We start from the raw sequence: 14305 nt of genomic DNA on the forward strand, positions 1-14305 counted from the left end.
GTCATTTGAAGACTTCCTCACTCACATATGTGGAGGTTAATGCTTATTATTTGGCTGGGATCTCAACTGCAGCTGTAAGCCAGGCACATGGCTTCCCAAAGTGCACTGGGCTTCCTCAGAACATGGTAGCTTCCATCGTCAGAAACAAGACATTGTACAGCCTTCTATGACTTACCCTTAAAAGATACCTAACATCACATCTGCTATGCTCTATCAACTAAAGCAATAGTATTTTGTGCCCAGGTTCAAGGACTTACTTTTAGAGGGAGGGAGGAAAGCAAATGGCAAGATCCTATTTCAACAAGAGCAAAAGATATTGCTGCAATCATCTTTTTTTTTTCCTACGTTGATCTCTCTCTCTCTTTTTTTTTTTAAAGAGTGAGAGAGGAGAGAGAGAGAATTTCTTAATATTTATTTTTTAGTTCTCGGCGGACACAACATCTTTGTTGGTATGTGGTGCTGAGGATCGAACCCGGGCCGCACGCATGCCAGGCGAGCGCGCTACCGCTGGAGCCACATCCCCAGCCCCTGCAATCATCTTTGAAAAATAAAATCTGCCCCATGCTAGACCTGGACCTACTTCCACATGCATTTATGTGAGATTCAAACCTATTTTGCTTAAGCCAAAGTCGTTATGGATTTTTCTACCATGGGCAGTCAAACCAGATCTGGCTCCTAGGCCAGTGCTCATGGTTGATCCACATTTGCTTTACGCACAGTGCTCACCAGCTTGTTTCATCTGGAGTCTCCTTCCACCAAAGATCACTGACCATGAAATTGAAAGAGGGAAAGTACTGTTAGAACCAAGTCAAGCACAAACAAAGCAACACAAATTGAGAGAAATGAAAAAGTCATGGAAAGTCAACCCATACCTTAAGGATACCTAGACTTCTGTGGCCCCTTGATAAGAAGACTCACAGTGCTATATGAATCAAAGAATCCCAGAGATTACAACTAAATTTAGTAATATTCATGAATTAATGAGTGTCCTAAACTGTTAAAAGGGATAAGGATTTACCCATGGCTGTCTCAATAAAAATGACGTTTTTTTCGTGTTATTACTGACAACAATCCCTGAGAAAAGATTGTCTTGTAGGCTTTTGAGATATGATTTCATATTTTCATATTTTTTCCTTAAGAGAATCCCTGAGAGATAATTTCTTAGTTCTCCATTCCATTTTTTTAAATAAAAAAACAAGGAGAATAAAATCATGGCATTTCCTGGTAAATGGATAGAGTTGGAGAATATAATGGTAAGTGAAGTTAGCCAATCCCAAAAACCAAATGCCAAATGTCTTCTCTGATATAAGGATGCTGATTCATAATGGGGATGGGGGGGTGGAACATGGAAAGAATGAAAAAACTTTAGATAGGGCAAAGGGTAGGGAGGGGGTAAGGGGGGTAGGAGAGACAGTGGGATGAGATGGACATCATTACCCTAAGTACATGTATGAAGGCATGAATGGTGTGACTCTACTTTGTGTTCAACCAGAGACATTAAAAATTGTGCTCTATATGTATAATATTAATTTAAATGCATTCTGCTGTCATATATAACTAATTAGAATAAATAAAATTTAAAAATTAAAAAAAAAAAAACTCCATCTAGGTATTCATTTTGACCCTGGAGGACTCATCACGTCCCAGGCAGCACACTGTAATGTCATTTCTGGTGGAGAGCCTAAGTCTTAGAGGAATAATAGGACAGGAACTCTGGGTGGGAAAGCCCACTGTCTACAGAATTATGCCCAGCCTCCCCACTCCTTTAGAGAGCTGAGCATTAACATTGTTTTCCACAGTTGTTCAGCTTTAAGTCACAATATTTTTCTTGATTTTCTGGTTCTAAAATAACTTGGGGCGGGTTGGGTGGCTGGGTACAGCTCAGTGACAGAGAGCTTTCCTCGCATTCCTGGGTTTGATCCCCAGCTCCACAAGAACAAAAAGAAAAAATTGTGGAATATCTTGGCATTAACTAATACTGAATTCAGTTTGGAAACTCAAAAGGAGAAAGAGTACTTCAATTAATATTTTCTTCCTTCTTCGCAGAGCAGTTAAGATACAAATCTATTTTCTCACTAGAAGTGTTTTTTGTTTCTGTTTTTTTAAGAAAGGGCAAAAAAATAAAAAATAAAAAAGAAGAAGAAGAACCTAATTCCTAGGAACATTTAAGTTCTTCCCCACTTGATCTTATTTGGCCTTACTGAAATTAAATCTCTACAGACGTGCCACTTTCTCCACTAAGCTTCAGGATTGTCCACAGTTTATTGCATTCAATAATGGAGTCCACATTTATCAAGAAAATGACTCACTTTTCATTAGTACCCTACACACCCTGCACACACTCAAGCCTCAAGGAACTGGCAGTGCAAATCCACACTATTCCATCCAACATCGGCCATTCTAGTCCCACAGCTGGAAACGTCTAATCTGTTTCCAGTTGCCTGCTTTTCCTCCCCTTTAAGTTCTGTTCTAAATGCCTCCTCTAGTAAGTCTTTCCTCATTCTCTAAATTAAAATCAATGTCTCCCTCCAACAAGTACATGTTAGAATGCCCACTGAAGACTGGACCCTGTTTTAGGGGTGAATGCTACAGTACAGAACAAATAAGCCACATACCACCAATCCCCTGAAAGAAAGAAATATTAATCCAATAATTGATGAATAAATGTAAGGTTGATTGATGGAGGGTTTGACGAGTCATGCATTCAGTCAAAAACTGTGAAGTATCTGAAATGTTATCCAATTTGCAAGTTAGCAGTCTGTCAATTTTATAGACATGTCATATCAGAAGATATAGGCTCCTAGGTCAGAAACATGGGTAGTTTGTTACACCAAAAGCAGCAGTCAGGGCAGTTCTTGTATGGCTTTGCCCAACCCTGAGCCCCACAGGGAAATGACGAGGTGCCATGTTCCCTGCTCTACAGTAGAATGGGCCACAGGAAAGTAACCCTGAATTTTAGGAGATTGACTCATAAAGCTATCCATCTCTCACCCCTCTGGAGAAAGAGAGTAGTGTGAGCAAATATCCAGGGAAGAGGAAGAAACATCGTGATGACCCTGGAATGTTGAGTAGATGTCTCCAGAGACGTAGAGACGGGTAGCAGAGGGCTTTATCGCCCCAGATGTGTCCAAGAAGGTTTGTCTCCAAATCTCTCCAGGAAAATGCTACCTCTTCCTTCCAACGTTATTTGCTATTTAAACATGTCTTTTCTCAGGAAGACCAGACCAATGAGAAATGAAAGAAATCTTCTGATGTCATGAAGATCTGAGAAGTTTTCCCTGAAGAAAAAGGTTGTGCTGAAGATTGGATAGGAGTCGACGGGATGGGGACAGGGGATCCTGGCAGAGGAAATAGCACATGCAAAGCCCAGGGCAGGAGAAAGCATAGTGTCCTCAAGGAAGTGCTACATGGCTGTAGCATGTATCACTAAATGGATCTGGAGAGACAGACAGGGACCAGACCAGGCAGGGCCTTGCTGGCACCTCTTAAGGATTTGGTCCCTTACACCAAGCGCAGTAGCAAGTTAAAGATGTGGTTTAAGCAGAGAAATGATAGGATGAGACTTGCCTTTCAACAAAGCTACTCTGTGTTGTGGAGGATGGATTAGACTTTGTGTTCCGGCTTCCTGCGGAGACTTCAATTATGATCAATTCTTCGACCTATTTCCACCGCACCCCGGTCTTCCTTGCAACCTCAGTACGATGCAGCCCAGTACCTGGGGATTAGTGATTGTAGATGAGGTAAAATTCCACCCCTCACCTCGGAGGGTCTCAGCTAGGCCTGAGAATTAAACTGACATGAAGCAGGCCAACAGGAGAAAAGCTTGCAAACTTATTTCAGACACTTTCAACATGGCCCTGGGACTTTAATAAGGAAATGAAGGCTCAAAGAACCATTTACATTTACTTATCTACAGCACTGGACAAAGTGGTAGTACATTGTAAGAACGTGGTACAACAAAGGGGCGTGGGCTAGGGTGGTTCATTGGGTGGGGAAGTAGCCAGAGAAGTAAGGGTTAGTATAAAAAGGAATTGACTGTCCCTCCGTCTCAGCTTTTCATCCTGGGATTTTATAGGGAGGACCCCTTTCTCAGGGGAATTTCGTCTCCTGCTTTTAAGAAACAGTGAAGAGGTCAGAATGATCTTGCCCTTGCTATTTTGAGTGATTTTAATTCGAAATGTCAACATGCCAGAGTGGAACATTTTCAACTCTTTCATCATGCATCATTTATTCTTCACCTTCCATGTGCAGAACACCTCCCCGTACCAAAAAAGTGTGTTCATTGTCAAATCAGCAGTAGGAGAAGACCGCACTCTCCTGTAACTGCCATTGCAAACAAAAATGCTATTTGTCTCAATTTAGATCTTTTAATCTTTTGATTTCTATACTTAAGATACTTCAGTCTGTCCACCACACACAAGACCTAGATAAAAATTATTTAGATTTATCAAGTGTTCATCTGCTCTGAAAAAATAGCCCCTGAATTAGATTAAATCATGGTGATTTATGAGTACTGTGAGCTGGCTTGGGTGGCCTTGTATATAAGAAAAACAGGATTTAGGAATAAACCTCAGTGTCCGTCAACAGACCGGGGGAAGAAAATGTGGTTCATATATGCAATTGGAATACTATTCAGCCTTCAAAAGGAAGGAAATTCTGTCATTTGAGACAATATGCGTCAACTTGGAGGACTTTGTTTTAAATGAACTAAACCAGGCACAGAAAGACAAATGCCATATGTTCTCACTTACATGTGGAATCTAAAAAAAATGAATTCATAGACGCAGAGAATAGGATGGTGGTTGCCAGGAGGCTGGGGTGAAAGATGAAGATTGGGGAGTTGCTGTTCAAAGGAGATAAAATTTCAGATGGGCAGGAGGAATAAATTCAAGAGGTCTACTGTGCAACGTGGTTAATGTAGTTAATAACAGTATACTGTATGCCTGAAAATATGAGAGTAGATTTAAGTGCTCTGACCACAAAAAAGTGATAAATGTATGAAGTATACATAGTCAGCTCCACTTAGCCGTTCTACAACGTATGCGTATTTCACAACATCACATTGTGCACCACAAATATATATGATTTTGTTTATCCATTAAGAGAAGTTTTTTAATTAAAAGGTTTCCAAACATAAAATATAAGCTGTAGCTCTGAATCTAGAACTGAGTGAAAGATCTGAAATCTCACATAGCATCATAGGAGAAAGCTAAAACTTTAAGACAGATCTTGGAAGGGGTAAGAGGCAGAGGATTCAATGTTTTTAGTTTTTTGTAACATCTTCTTCAGAAATAGCTGATTGGTTTTGTATATAAGATACCGTTAAAAGTGTTACCTTTTGCATTTTCCCCTTCACCACAAATTTAATAACTTTATTTTCACTGCAGATCCATCAATTTGGGCTTGGATGTGCTGTGATTCACTTACTTCCCCAGAGCGTTTGCATAATATGTATCCCGCAGGTTTCATTTCTGTAAATCACGGCTTTGTGGGGGAGATGGGGGAGCAGATTCCAGGCGAGCTCCAGCATTTGACTAAGTTTCGAGACCAAAAGGAGATTGCATTTCCTGATTGCTAAGTTATCTCTGCTGTTCACTGAGAAATTATTTTCCCTATAACACTTCCGTTTGTATATTCGATAAAGTTAATATCTGTGAAATCAGTTGATTCTCACTGCACTAAATTATACCGGAATAGACAGGAGATTGACTTTCTGGTATTGACAAGACAGAACTCTCAATGTCTTTTGACTTATTATCTCTGGCAGTTGAAAAGAATTACAATAACACACAAAATTACTTTACAGGGTATGTTTAGAGAGCAAAGAAAATTAATGGAGAGAAGGATTCTTATGATACATTTTTTGCCTTTTTGACGAAGATGTCTATTTTCTATCAAACCTGTCTTTTGAAATGAACTGGAGGCACACAATGTAAATTGATTTATCCACACCTTAAGAAACACCTGAAGTTTAATTGCATCTGAAATATTTATGCTTACATAAATAATTCAATGGCAAATTAATCCAGCTTTTATAATTGCATCCCATAGAGGCACATGGCTCGGTCCCAAAGACTTAATTGTGGTTTGATGAAGGTATTTAGGTCACTACAACCAATAAGCCATATAAAAACTCTTAAAGACATAAGGGAAAGAAATCTATAGCTTTCAAGCTTAGGAAGAAATACAATATTTACAGTTGATCCTTAACACTCTGGGCTGCAGGAATCGTTGCTCTATTAATGACAAACATGCTAAAAACACATTGTCTTCAACATCATCTGGGAGCTCTTGGCACGCCAACTCCTTAATTCACTTAAGTGACACCTTTCCCCTGAGTCAGCGTAGTCCCCACATTAACTGGTCCAAGTGGCCCTCTGTGTGCAGCATTTCTTCACCATCATCAGTCATCACACGTCGAACCCAGTAGTCTCCTACATTTTACTTACTCTCCTTTAATACTTCCCAGGGCTAAATTTGTGTTCCTGGACAGAGCTCTCAGGTAGAGGAAAGGCCAGTCTCCTCAGTGCCTATAACTTACTGGATTTTACTAGTCAGGTGATATCATTTTTCTCTTATTCTTAGAATTTATATCATGTAAATCAGGATCCTCCTACCTTCCCCCCTCCAAAAAAAAAAAAAAAAAGGAAAGAAAATGTATACATTCTGTTACTTGCTAGTTGGAATAGTGGTTAAAAATGGCACCAAATTTATTTTAAAATGTTTTTAAATTTTCTTTATATTTATTTATTTATTAGTGATCAGTTATACATGATAGTAGAAAGCTCTTCGATTCATTGTACATAAATGGAGCAGAACTTTTCACTTCTCTGATTGTTCATGAAGTAGAGTCACATTATTCATACAATCATACATGTACCTAGGGTAATGATGTCTATTTCATTCCACTGTCTTTCCTACCCCTTTGTACCCTCCCCGACTTTCCTTTGCTCCATCCAAAGTTCCTTCACTTATCCCATGCACTCCCCCCACCCATATGGATGAACATCCACTTATCAGAGAGAACATTCAGCCTTTGGTTTTTGGGGATTGGCTAACTTCACTCAGCATGATATTCTCCAACTCCATCCATTTACCTGCAAATGCCATAATTTTATTCTCTTTTAATGCTGAGAAATATTCCATCGTGTATATGTACCACAGTTTCTTTATCCATTCGTCTATTGAGGGGCATCTAGGTTGCTTCCACAGTTTGGTTATTGTGAATTGTGCTGCTATGAACATTAATGTGGCTATGTCCCTGTAGTATGCTGTGTCAGGGTTTTTAGCCCCCTGTCTCCTCCTGACCAGCAGGAGAGATGGGGAAAGCACGCCCCGACCAGGAAGAGCGATAAAAGGTAAAGGTCAACTGGTGGACCGCACCCAGCCCTCCTTCACTGGAGGACAATCAGACGCGCCAAAGAGAAGAGTGAAAGCAGGATCTCCTTTACTGAGGAAGTACACACAACTTATATACTGCACAGGAGCCAATCAGGATGAAGGTCAGAGGGGTGGAGTGAGTTCACGTGTACACCCATCCCATAGTCTATAAGGGAAGGTATGGGCTGTCCACGAGGGCGGAATAGTCCTGGTCCTATCCTGGAGGTGGTCCGCCTCTTCCGTCACCACCCACAGCACCACCTCCTGGCTGATCACCAGGCACCATCCCAGCCACATGTTCGGCCCCAAGACCAGGAATCGGGCAGCAAGTCATGCCCTACAATGCAGTGTTTAAGGTGTAGACCAAGGAGTGAGATAGCTAGGTCAAATGGTGGTTCCATTCCTAGTTTTCTCAGGAATCTCCATACTGCTTTCCAGATTGGTTGCACCAATTTGCAGTCCCACCAGCAATATCTGAGTGTGGCATCAAATTGTATAGCTTAAATTATTTAGCTACATAATCTGGTATATTCTACTCCTGATGGAACATGGAGGAATTATTGTAATTTGACTGTATAGACAAGAATCCAGGGCTCAAGAAGGTTGTGTCGTTTTCTCCATGTGAACTAGATAATAACTAACGTGTAAAGTCAGACTCAAAGGTGAGTCTTCTCCTAGCATGTGAGCAGGGACTTCATTTGACTCACTACAATGTGTCTTGATCCTAGAACAGCGCCTGGCACAGAGACTGTCAATAAATGTTTGTCAAATGAATGGAATGTAAGCCCCATGCTGTCCATTCTGCATCACACTGTCTTCCTAGGAAATATATAAACCTCTGCTTTGAATGATGCTCACTCTCCAGAACCCTCCTCCTCCTTCCCACAGCCCATCCAGCCTGTTCTGCAAGCCTAGGGGACTATCACCCAGCCTGTGTCGCTCATTTTTCTCCATTGTAAAGTCTTCTGGTGCAACTCTGTTCTTGATGTAAGATTCTTACATCAGCTGCCGTTGGGTGTTGGTCTTTTCTCTCAGTCCCTTGGCCTTCCTTATTTTGGCTAAACCAGGTGTGTCTGTGTTAATCTGCAGGTGGGATCCATTTGTACGGAAGATTAAATAGCTAAACAGCAAAATTTTGGCAAGGTGGCACACTGAATTCTTTTAACTCTTCTTACTATGACTGCAGAAAGAAAGAAAAAGTAGGTGGTAGAAGGAGGGGAAGGGGACATAAAGTCATGCAGAAGATTCTTCTAGGTGCCCATCCATTTTCTGCTAAAAATGACAATAGCTCATGAGACAGCACTAGCCACAGAAGGACAGAAGGGAATTCATTTTAGAGGAGGTGTCTTGCACAGTGGATTTATAGTAAAGAGAGCTGCACCTTCCAGAACTTGTACAGAAATAAGTCACACCACCTGGCTCATGGCTTCCGTGATACTCTAGTAAGGAGGAATTCAGAAGGAACACAGGTACCAGTCAGGACCTATAGCTATAAATTATTTTTAAATCCCACATTTTTGTATGCAGAAGATGTGGTTTAAGTAAACAACTTTTTTCATCATGTAAATTCACCTATTTCTCAGTTTTAATTTTCATTACAAAATAAAGTCCTTATTCAGGTGCACTTAAGGGGAAAAGCTTCTGACATTAACAGACACCACATAGGTGCCTAGATTGAGCTGATGAACAAGTCAGACAGCCTGAGGAGATCAGTGCTTCGGAACCTCAGACTATCCTGGCTTTGTAAGGACTTGTAAGAAGCCCTTAACTGAAGTCCTGTTTTTCTCCAAGTCTGTGCTTCCTATCTGCACACCTTTCCCATATCCTGACCCTGGAACACAGAGTTTCCCTGGACTCCTTAATACTATATACTGGCTCCTCATAGTTTCTGCAGATGACATTTTGGGGTAGCTCTTTGCATACATGAACCAACAATATATTTCTGCTTCACCATATCCTGTTAGATTCTTCCAATGTTCCCTCGGACTAGCTAAAATCCTGAAGCGATGTCTAATATTTCTCTTTTATCCCCTACAGGTATAAGCAAAGGGCAAATGTTCAATATGTACATACTGAATTAAAGCTCGCTCAAGTTTAAGTTTAGAAATGCATAAAGATTTTCAGATATGAGAAAATAACAGCTAACACGTGGTTTTTTAACCTGTGGTCTGAGAATGGATTTCACTAGGCTTCCTTTAAGCGGTATGACAATTTGCATGGTAGGTACAAATGTTCATTTTTCTGGGAGGAAGGGAATTAACTGCCTTCAGTTTCTCAATGGGGCACACTACCAAAACTACAGAGCCATGTGTCCAAAAAAAACCTGGAGTTTGCAGACAGGCAAGGAGATATGACCCTGTTGTCAGTGGGTCATGCTTCTTCAGAACCAACCATCTTTTTTGCTACACTTACGTATAATGTTTGTTCTCCTCCTTTCTGGAAGGACAGAAGACCTTCGATGGAGATGTCAATTTATTTGAAAGCAGTGTTTAGAGGATCTGTTTATGCCCAAGTCTACCCTAATGGCCCCACTTCGGTGGTCATGGGCCTACAAAATGCAACTACAGGGAAGAAATGGAACGTGTGTGGGAAAAGCATCTAACAAAATTAGCTCACATCCAAAAAGCAAGGGTGAAGAGTCTTGTTTTGCAGAAATATTTGAGCACTTCATCAATTCTCCCAAGAGCCTCACTTCGACCTCCGGTAACCAAATCATTCTCTTTTTAAAAGTACCTCTGATGCCACCTCACAGCTGTTTTTCTAGCCTTGGGCATCTGGCAGAGTTAGACCAGTTAACAATTGAAAAAAGTGGAAATCATCCCTCACCATGGAATCCTGCATCTTCTGTAAGGTTCACAGTTGCTTATTTTGATCAGCCAGGGTGAGCATTGGAAGGATGGAGCACTGGGTGGGCTGGATACAAGGATTAGGCAGGAAGGGAGAGTTAAGAGCAGGAATTTTATAATTGGTCAGTTAACTTGTGAATATTTGAATTCTGCTCTATTCTAACAAGTTGGCAACTGCTGTGACCCAGATAATAGACATTCAGATAATTAGGGCTCCCCTCCCTATATCTAAATGGTAATAGCAGCCATCTCTAAATAGTGGGACTAGGGGTAATAAAAAGGCTAACTGACATTAATTGAGTGTTTGCTATGCACGCAAAGCATTTTACAAGCATGACCTCATTTAATATTCACAGAAACCCCCTGAGAAAGCTATACTTATTTCCCCTGTTTTCAAATGAGGAACCTGAGGTTTAAAGAGGTTAAAACACTTATCCAATGCCATGTCAGTAAGCGGCTTGACTGGAACTCAGCTTGTCCAACTTTGAAGCCCAGAGCCCTAACTTCCCCAATTATTTGTATTTTCTTCTTTTGTACAAAGAAAACTTATTTCTAAGGTCATAAAAAGGGGAGGGTCACTTCTTAAAACCACTGAGCACAATTATCATTTTATATAGTTTTTCAAAGCCATATTCCCCAGTATGCCTGTGATTCATTTGATAAGTATCAACCACCCAACTTTATTTTTCTGAACTTTGGTGAAAACTGGTACTTAAATTTCTTTGTTAAAAGTGAACATGTTAGTCAAAGGCTTTTAGCAGCTCACCAATCTATGGTTAGAAGCATATGACCTTCATTGCTCACAAATTTCCTCTTTTGGCAGGAACACCCACCTACCTCTTTCTCCTAAGCACCTCTAAATAGAAAGGGCTAAACTAGAAAGAAAAGGCCAGAAATTCCACGTTATCCTGGAGGAGACAGGAAAGATTTGTTCAGAATTTGTTTTTCCTCACTTGTAAAATATCTGTTTATGTTCTTTGATCATTTGTTCAGTAGATATTAAATATTACCTATATAGATGTATTCATTTTACATGTTATTAATGTTAGTGCTTTATTTACAGTCTTCATGTAGTAATGCAACCAAAGATAATTCAAAAGAGTCGGACAATAGAAAAACCACACTGTCAGACGTATTCTCTAAGGAACCTTGAGTGGAAATAGGGGCCTCTAGAGGTTGGAGGTACAGAACACTTCAGACAGACTTTAGGAATGATTGGGAGGTAATGGGAAGAACATGGTTCCAGGAACAGACTGGGGAGGCAACTCTTCCAGAAGCCCCCCAGCTTTCCACAAATATACAACAGTGTTGGCAGCAGTACTCTAAGTTCTGGTGCCATCAACAATGGAGCATCTTGACAAACCAGACCCTGGATGGGCTGGACACCATGTGTCAAAAAGAGCAGTCAGAGAGCATCATGACCCAACCCAGCGGCAGCAACAGCAGTACTAATTGGAGACCCAGTGGGTTTTTCAGTTTTCTTTCCAACAAGTCAGTATATTAGAGATTGTCATCCCAGATTGAATAAACCCATTGATGAAGGGCCTTCAAAGGATGGAAGAGAAAATTTCTTAATAGCAAAAGATGGTTTTATTAGTATTCCAGGCTGGTGAAATTGAAACATGGTAAGATATATTCACAAAGTTTGTATGCTTCTTTACTTTATTTTTCCATTCTATCTTAATTTAATTGATTTTTATTGAGAAAAACTTGAGGGAGTCTTTTAGTATAATTAAACTCATCAACATTGTTTATAATATTATCTATTGCCCTAACAATAGTATTTCACATTTCTAAAGCATACCCTATGTGATAGATACTAAGCAAAACACAACTTAGGTGAATTTATTCAATCCAACAGCAGCTCCAACTCCTTTCCCCTTCACAACTGGCATAATTTTTTATCTCTAATTTTGTATTCTTTTGGTAATGTCACACTCTTTTTTTATTGTATGTAGAATGAGGGCTGGATATAAATGTATTTATCTCTATATCAGTGATTAGTGTGCCTAAGAGTGGGGCTCTACAAACTATGACTTGTGGGCCAAATCTGGCCCACAGCCTATTTTTATAAATAAAGTTTTATTGGAACACACCAACATTCGTTTTGTTTACATATTGTCTATGACTGCTTTCACACCATAAATGCTGAGTTGGGTAGTTGTACAGTTGAAAATATTTACTATCTGGCCCTTACTAGAAAAGTTTTTGACCCCTGCCTAAAAGTATTGATCATGTGATTACTTTTTTCTTGTTTTATCTCCATTTCATTTGTTGTTGCTACTTACTACTTTTTTTTTTTCTTCTCACAGTCCTGCAGATCAAACCCAAGGCTCATGCCTGCTAGTCAAGTGCTGTCGCAGGTCAGCCATGCACTGTGTGTGAACTATGAGCATTTTGAGTGCACGAGCAGACTGGACTAACGTTGCTGCTCTGTCTGGGCTGTGTCCTTTTTGCTCACTCTGCCTTTGATCCCACACAGCACCTGAGATGGGTGTGGCCTTCCAAGATGTCAGTCAATCTGCTGACTGCCAAACATCACAAGCTAGACTCAACACCCTGAAACCTGACTCCTGCCCTCATTGGGGTGGAAGTTTCTCCAGAGTCTTCCCCTCAATAAATAGGGTGGTTCCGAGCGTGCCCCTCTTTTTTGTCTGCCTCCCTTATGGGAGCTGCAGCAGAGGAGCCATCGCTGAAGAATCCCAAGCAAAAGGTATTTTCCCTGTCTTGGTGTGGTTATTCCGTGCCAGCCCAAATTCACCCAGAGTGACCCTGACTGATTTAATAGCGTGTCACGGCAAAGTGGGGTACCACTGAGCTACATCCCACGTCCTGTTCACTACATCTTTTTAGCTCTTCTTTTCAAGTCACAGACTGAAAAGTACCAGGCAATGAGAGAGGGAGAGGGAAAAGAAGGAGGGAAGCAAGAAAGGGAGGGAGGGAGGGAGGGAGAAGAGGCGGGGAAGTAAAAGATGCAAGGAGGAAAGAAAGAAAAAGTATATATACATATTTTTATATTCAAAATTTTTCTTCACTGGATTTTCTTATTTTATGTCAATTACATTAATTAAAATGTTAAAATTTGTTCAAGTGAAGACGTATATATAAATAAGTTAAGTAATTTACCATCACTAATAATGGTGCACAACAAGTAGCTACACTACTCATTGACATGCAACAATGCACGTTCATTTAGTTCCTGAATCTGCTGAAGGTTGGCTGGACCAAGTGGAATCAATTAGAACTGCTCTGCTCCCCGTGTCGATCAGCCTTCTCCTGAGACCAATGGGATAGCCAAGCAGATTTTTCTCACTGTAATGCTAGAAAGCTACAGTGTTTCTTAAGATCTAGGTTCAGAACTGGCACAGTGATACTTTCACCTCATTCTATTGGTCAAAGCGAATCACAGGGCCAGCCCTGATCCAAGGGGCAGGATATGATACTGCAAAGTAGCAGGAGAGGTGAGGCTGCAGGGAAGGATGAGAAATTGAGATCAATGAGGTAATCACATAAATAGATATATAGATACACACACAGACACATACACACATACATATACATATCTCCAAATCATATGCACATTTCTACATTATATGGATGTGAATATTTAATCCTAATAAAGATCCTAAGAATGAGGTATCACCATTGTGGTGTCTTAAAACAGAAAGTTGGGTCGAGGGATCTGAGTTGCTCAACGTCAAATAGTTTGGAATTGGGAGAAGCAAAATGTGAATCCAAATTTATTTCCAAATGCTTTCCTCTAGGTGATATGTGGATTATTAAATCCATCCACTGTGGTAGAGATGGCTAGCTGTCTGCTCAAATTCAATCCCCATTGTGTCTACTCTAGAAGTGTTGCTAACCAGCCCCCTTGAATAGAAGCACACAAGGCCTATTTCCATCCACAAAATGTGAGCAGACACGGTGTATGACATGTCCAAACCAAAGCTTTTGGTAAAAAGTCTGTGGAGGGCTGGCATTATGGCTCAGTGGTAGAGCACTTGCCTAGTATATGTGAGGCACTGGGTTCAATTCTCAGCACCACATACAAATAAATAAAATAAAGGTCCATCAACAAC

This window comes from Ictidomys tridecemlineatus, chromosome 3 (assembly GCF_052094955.1).
Source record: "Ictidomys tridecemlineatus isolate mIctTri1 chromosome 3, mIctTri1.hap1, whole genome shotgun sequence".
Lineage (NCBI taxonomy): Eukaryota > Metazoa > Chordata > Mammalia > Rodentia > Sciuridae > Ictidomys > Ictidomys tridecemlineatus.